The sequence below is a fragment of the Macaca nemestrina genome, chromosome 3, assembly GCF_043159975.1.
Source record: "Macaca nemestrina isolate mMacNem1 chromosome 3, mMacNem.hap1, whole genome shotgun sequence".
NCBI classification, from domain to species: Eukaryota; Metazoa; Chordata; class Mammalia; order Primates; family Cercopithecidae; genus Macaca; species Macaca nemestrina.
Window position 1 is genome coordinate 121,065,866 of NC_092127.1, and position 7,610 is coordinate 121,073,475.

A 7,610-nucleotide genomic window follows, 5' to 3' on the forward strand; every position below is an offset into this window, starting at 1 on the left:
TCCAAGTATTAAAATTTTTTCAGCATCAGTTCTTTTTCTAATATCAAATGATTTAAAGTTATTAAGTTATTGCCCTTTTCTGAAAAACAGGAATAGAAGGTAAACTATTTACATGTCTGTCATTTTTATAAATACATATAACATATCAGTCTAGATTTTGTTCTAATGCCTGCACATAGCAATAAAGTGGTCCAAAAAGAGAATTTTTGTAAAAAAGGTTGACGTTTTCTTCTATCATGATGACAACATTTTAAAACCATTTGAGTAGAGACTACTTAGTGGGAATTAAAATCATGTATTAAATAATTTTTAAAAAGTTATGGGCATTACTAAAATGAAATAGGATGTTGTAACTTAAAATTCAACAAATTAAAAACTGCCACTTTTAGTGAGTTATTTAATCTCATTAATGTATGGTAGTTAAATTCCATATTTCAAAAATATCCTTTTTTAGAAAACTTTTTAAGTTAACAACAAAGAAATGATTGGCAGCTTATTTATGACTAATAAAATGTTTTCTTCATAATTCACCTTCCAACATTCTAAACTAATTGCATCATTCAGATTAAGCACTTTTGGATTGGCTCTATTTAAAATCCCATTGCATTAATGCTTCATTATTAAAAAGTTCCAGTATTAGTTCAAGTACAGTGGGGAGGTTTTTTATATCATTTTCTTACCTGGTGTTTCCTTAAAGTGTCCTTGAATATTTTTAAAATTCTACTTTTACCCCAAATCTGCAATATCGATACAGGATATCCTTCATAAAATAGACACATAATTAGTGGGAGCAAATCATGAAGAGAAATACATTCATTTGTTCACACAGCTTTGTTTTCACTCACTTTACATCCTCCCACAGACTCATCTACTCAATATTTCCTTTGACCAACATTGAGTAAGCACACCATGTGAGTTTTAACATAGAGATAAACACACAGAAGTTGACCATAAGAAAAATAATGCAACATAGACATCTGTAGAGGGAACTGTGGGAGATAGAGAATCTCTCTCTCTTTTTTTATTTAAAGATAGGAGTTTTGCTATATTACCCAGGCTGGTCTCAAACTCCTGGCCTCAAGTTATCCTCCTGCCTGAGCCTCCAGAGTAGCTGTGAAAGACTGGCTAATTTATAATAAACAGAAATGTATTTGGCTTATGGTTCTGGAGGCTGGGAATTTCAAGAACATGGTCCTGGCATCCTCATGCGGTAGCAATCCATGGCAGAAAGAAGGAAGGCAAGAGAGAGTGACGTCTTATCTGGAAGCTGCTATCACCAGTTTCAGGTGTCTTCAATGTATTGGGAGATTGCCTTTCCTTGGTGCCAGTTGTGAACAATTACTATTTTAGAGAGACAGTTAATAACGGTCTGATCATCACGTGATGGTCATCTGACATTCTGGGGGGTGTGTGTGTGTGGAGTGGGGCCGTTTCCTGCCCTGCTCATGCCTGAGTAGCTAACTACTATAACAAAGCCTTGAATCTACTTCAATGTTTTTATTATCATTTCAATGGAATGCAAAATAATGAATTAAATAAATAACATGCCAAGTATTTTAATGCTTCCATCAATTTATATGTTTTTGAGGTTTTGTAAGGATGATAGACTTATGGCTACTATATCAGTTATATGTTTTACCTATCATACTCTGTGTAATCATTGCTGTGTTATAGTTTCTATCCGGTTTATTAAGCATGTGGCTAAGTGAGAAGGAAAGCTCTTAGATGAAATCCACTACTCTTTTCTGTCCATTTCTTTCATTAGGAGTAGATTAGAGCATGTTTTACTGAAAAACCATTGCTGTACTCAAGGGCAAAATTACTTGTGATATGATTTGGTTTCAATTAAACACATACTATAGCTTCTTTTTATATTTCTGATTTCTATGTCCTTTTTAATAACCTTTAAGCTTTATTTTATGAAATATAAATGCAGGTTTTTTACATAGGTAAACCCTCACGTGTCATGTGTTTCTTGTGATTATTTCAACACCCAGATATTAAGCTCTGTATCCATTGGCTATTTTTCTTGATCCTCTCCCTCCTCCACCCTCCACCTTCTGAAAGTCCCCATTGTGTGTTGCTCCCCTCTGTATGTCCATGTGTTCTCATCATTTAGCTCCCACTTATAAGTGAAAACATGTGATATGTGGTTTTATAACTTCTTAAGACTGCTGATAATAACAAGACATTTTTATTTATATGTATGTGTGTGTGTGTGTGTGTGTGTGTGTATATATATATATATGAAAAATATGTGCGGGTGATTTTCTGTGTGCCAATCATGAGACTGTCTATAGACAGCATGCACTGCTGCAAGTAGAAATTCAAATCACACTAAGAAAATATAAAAACCCTTACAGTCCTAAATTGTGCAATGTTATTGTTATTTTGTAAGTATGCTTATATAAATAGAGAAATGATGGCATAAAACTGTATTTAAGAATTCTTAATTGTTTTTTTTTTTTTTTACCTGAGCCTATTTCTAAACTCTGTGTCTTCCAGTTTTAATAGTGAGGCATTTTCAATATGCACATTTCTGCATCACCTTCCATAGCCTTATTATTATCTGAGTTACTTTCCACTTGCCAAAGACATTCACTGTATTTTCTCTTTTAAAGTTCAGTACTTGATTCCTTTCTTTTCTCTATGGAAAATAGACTATCTATCATTTATTGAGCAAACATTCTATTTCTAGTAGTGAACTAAATTACGTTATATTCAGTATGTCACTTAATCCCCAGAGCAACTCTGAGTTTGCTATTATTATTTTAACTAATTGACTTAGAAGATAAATGGTAACACAGTGAAGTGTCTGACTGTAAAGTAGGTGTCAGAACCAGGATTTGCATTCATATCTAGACTCATATGAATCCCAAGCATTTACATTTAACCTCTTCTAGACTATGCAACTTCAAACTGATGGGTCTTGACTCTTTATCCAATTTGCCAGTCTGTGTCTTTTAATTGGACCATTTAGTCCATTTATATTTGAGGGTAATATTGTTATGTGTGACCTTGATCCTGTCATTGTGATATTAGCTGGTTATTTTGCTCGTTAGTTGATGTGGTTTCTTCCTAGCATCGATCTCTTGACTGTCAAGGGTAAGGTTCTTAGATTGAGTCAATATTCTGTTCAACTTTGTATTCAGTGATACTTGGAGAATTAGAGAACGGGCCCATCAAAAATCTATTTATATAATACATCTTAGGTAATTAGTTATACTAAGGAAAAAGTCAAAATCTATGCGTCTGGCTACAGAGCAATAGGTATGTATAGGAAAAGTATTATCATTAAGATAGGCCTATAACTTGGTTCTATAAGAGCTCCTATAAACATATGGCAGCTTAAAGGTAAATGAACTTTTCTTCTCTATACACTGTGGTAGATAATGAAAACAGAATTCTCAAGTAGTTCTGGTACTGGTAATAACGGCTGGAGTCATTTTGGAAATGATATTGACTATTGTATTTCCAAAGGATATCAAATATTTGGCAGGGGTAGCACTAGAAGTTGTCAGGCTAAGAACAGTAGGTGGCTAATGATAATGTCAGGCTAAGCTCTTGGTAGCTCATTTAGTATTTTTATCAGTAGACATTGGTATTCTTGGATGAACACTGCAGCGTGTGCTATTTGCAACTTCTATGGTAATTCTTGGAATTGCTGCCTCCTTTGCTAAGTTTGCTTATAACTGTCCTCCTATCTTTCTTGAATTTCTCTCTTTTTACTTCATTTATTTTCTTTCTTTTATTTCTATCCTTACTTGGGGAGGAAACAAGGAAAAATGTCATTCCTGATTTTAAGAACTTAGAGCCGAGAATATGCCAGAAGCCAAATTCAAAGCCATGATTTTAGCCCTATTAGCTAAACTCGACTCATTCTAAGATGTAGTACAGTGTCCCTATTGGGCAAAAGTTTACCCTACTGTTCAGTAAATATTAGGATCAATTTTAAATAATGCCAGGGAAACTCTCTCAATGCTACTTCCTTTTGATTGCAGCTCAGTTATTAACTTCTTCACCACAAAATTTGGGAAACATGCTATATGCATAATACTATGCAAGACCATATATCCCACAAGCACTACTGTTAATTTTTTGTTTGTTTTATTTTAAAAAATTCTCCTACTTCTGTCATCTAACTTCTGGATTATCACCATACATTTTAAACTAATCGTGTTCTGTCTAATGTCCCCGCACAAAAATTAAATCTGCAGAATTAAGCATGTTTAATCCTCTAAGGATCACTGCTTTTTTGGGCCATATTTCTGTATTCGAAAATCTTAAAGTTTACTTTTATCACACCATATTATCCATTTTGAAGATGAAGGCAAGGCTTCTAAAACTGGAATTGAAGGCACTTCACAACAGGTGACTGACGGCTGACTCTTTAAAAAACCCATTCTTTTCTATTATTTTTATTAACTTTCAAATAAGTAAGTTCTTAAAGCAGACTTGATAAATTGCCATCTCCAGTCCTTTGATGTTACTATTTTCTCATTAACTGGCCATTTTTCACTCATAATTCAAGATGCAGTCTAAGGTTGACCTCCTCTACAAAGTCTTTCTCTAGTCCACAGTGACCTTCCTCCTGCACCCCTGTAATTCTTTTCACATTTGATGTTATCTATCCTCTCAACACTTAAATAACCTGCAAGTGTCATATGTGTACTTCTCCATATTTCCTATAACACCTAAATAGTACTCACACACAGTAGATTTTCATTTTATGTTTATTGGTTGATTGACTAGTTGATTTACAGTAGCAACATGAGTACTATTTATTGATCTTTAAGACTAATTACACTATTGCATTTTTTTTTGCTGGATATTCATCAAGGGATATAGAAATATTCTTAAATCATGACTCACGGGGTGAGTCATGGTTAACATGAAGAATCTTTTTCCCCAAAAATGAAAGTGTTGTTGTATAGTATCCACCAGAGTTCTTTCTGCTTTCATACTAAGTTCTATAGAAATGCAGAGAAAGAATATATTAACCCAGAGAAAATGAAGCTTCTTTTAAGGTTTTGAAGAATTTAAAAGGTCACAGAGGAAAAAAGATGGGATTCTAGGTGGTGAGATCCCCAAAATAAATAATTGAGCATAGTTCATGAATAGTCTATATTTAGGGTATTATAAGGAAAGTAACCTTGTGTTGATGCAGGCTTTTTGAGTTGGCATGATGGGACAGAATCCTGGAGAAGTAAGGTTGGGACAGATCCATATACTGCTTCCATCAAAGACATGCAAAGGGGAACTACTTAAGGTGTAAAGCCGAAACAATTAAAAGGAAAGGTTGCTTCTAGGTCATAGTGCTGCTGACACTTAAAAAAAAAAAAAAAAAAGCTTCAGAAATCACTGTGTGGCTCTCTGCTTTGCAAGCCTGTTAAATGTGGCTTTTGTATGTGTCTGAATATAATTTTTAACAGTCAGGTTTCTTTTCTTTTTCTCTATTGAAGTTCTCCAACTTACTTTAAAAAAAGCTCACAAGTTATTTTAGAAAGTACACAATATATCAGAGGTTCCCAGAATTGACTTAAAGAAAGCTCTGAACATGACTTCAACTAAAAGAGAAAAATTTCAAATATTTTATAAATGCTTTCTATATTTCCTGTATCAGTAACACAGCTGGAGAGAATTACTGCAGAAACAGTGTAAGACCTGGTGGTACAGCGAATGGTCTAAAGCTGATCATCCAATAGTTCATGCAAGTCATATCATCTGTGCCAGGATGAACTTGCTCTGGTAAGAAGAATATTATTGAAAGCCAACAGACTTGTTATATCCATTTCTGTGAAAAATGGAATACTCAGATGTAGGGCCCATCAGGAATGGCTAAAAACTGAAACATAAAGTTTGCCTCCTGAAGCTGCTTACTGACTAAATATGAATAAAAATATTGAAAAGTTATCAGGCTTTACTGATGCCATATCTTAAACAGTGATATATCCAATTGGCAGAATTAATTATAGCATGTTCACAATTTTACTTCCATAGAAAGAAAGTTTTACATTTTCAGGTAATGAAATATTTGTTAATATTTGTTAAGTAAATATTTCTGTGCTCATGTAATGCCTGAGGAATAGCAGTGCTTTTTAGATTCCCTTAAGAAAATGCTTAAAAGAAAATTCTCTTTGAAAAAGAAGATGGAAATGTCCATTTAGTTTCTTTGCCTCAGCATGTCCCTCTTCAATTTACTCGCTTTCCCCGAGTGGTTGTTCATGGCATCCAAGCACAGTTAATCTCTCTGTTTAGTGGGCATGGCTATTTTTGCAGTGCCTTAAGAGTTTTGTTGGTTGCCAGATCATTAATGGGCTATGAATTATGCAATAAACTTCTACTGCACCAATAAAGAAGAGGCCAGCAGTGAAGTCTGGCCTGAGAATAGATGAAGTAGAACAATAAAAGCCATAAACACATTTTTTTTCAATTGGCAGTACTATTAAGAATTAGAAATTATTCATGTTCAGATGGCTTTGTATGGCAGAGATGCTGCGATGAAAGAATTTGCAGGACTTTTACAAAATTAAAGAAGAAAAAGGAGAAGATCCTTGGACTTGAAACAGAGGTTGTGACTAGGAATTAGGGACACACTGTCCTTGTTTCCTTCTTCCTATTAAAGTTTCACGCTAGTAAAAGTTGCATTTATAATCACAAGATTATATGCAATTTATCAGGCAGTTATTTTTCTGGACAAAAATCACAACTTTCTGTTTCGTGAAGTACTTTCATGTAATGTCATTTTAAATTAATGTTAAAGATCTAAAACTGTTTTTTATATTTGAAACTACTTCTCTTAATAATACAGTTCTTCCTAGGTCTGAGAGTAAAAGCATGAGAGGTGAATAGCATTTCTTCCTCAGAAAAATAACAATTAGGGATGCTTTAGCCAGGAGTTGCAGTTTGTTTTTAAGTGAGTCCGGCATTATGTGAAATTTGGTCATTTACTTTTGGGTTTCTATGTAGTGAAAAACGTACTTGAAATAACTATGTATAGTGTTTAGAAGCATGACATAAAATATGAAGGCATGGTTCGGGTACTCTGGTTGCTTTTTCTCTTACTAATTGAGCATGGGACAAATTAGTCTTTTTTTTTTTAAATTTTTTTGGAATCCCCCTACTCTCCCAATATGGTTGGAATCTCCCTACTCTCCCAATCATATACTGTGGTTTTAACCCCCAGGACTACACAGTGTGACTTTAGAAACAGGGTTAGTAAAGATGTCAATAGTTAAGTGATTAGGGTGGGCCCTAATATGAATAATGCCCTTATAAAAAGGGGAAATTTGAATATAGACACACTGTTGGAAAACATAACTTAAAATACAATCTTCCAACTTGGAATACCTCTTCACAAAGGCAGTAGAGAAAGGAAACAGTTTTATTATTGAATAAGAATTTAGCCAGAATATGATGCACGTAACAGGCAATCTGCTAATATATTTCAAAGACAGAAATAAATCTTACCCTTTTACATATATGTTCTTAAGGTAAACAGTAACTAGTGCTCAAGAGGACTTGACAACACCATTTGTCATATATAATTAATTCTACTTTACCTGGTAATTGGGATAACCATCTGTGTTAACTAATTGGTTTTATTTGTG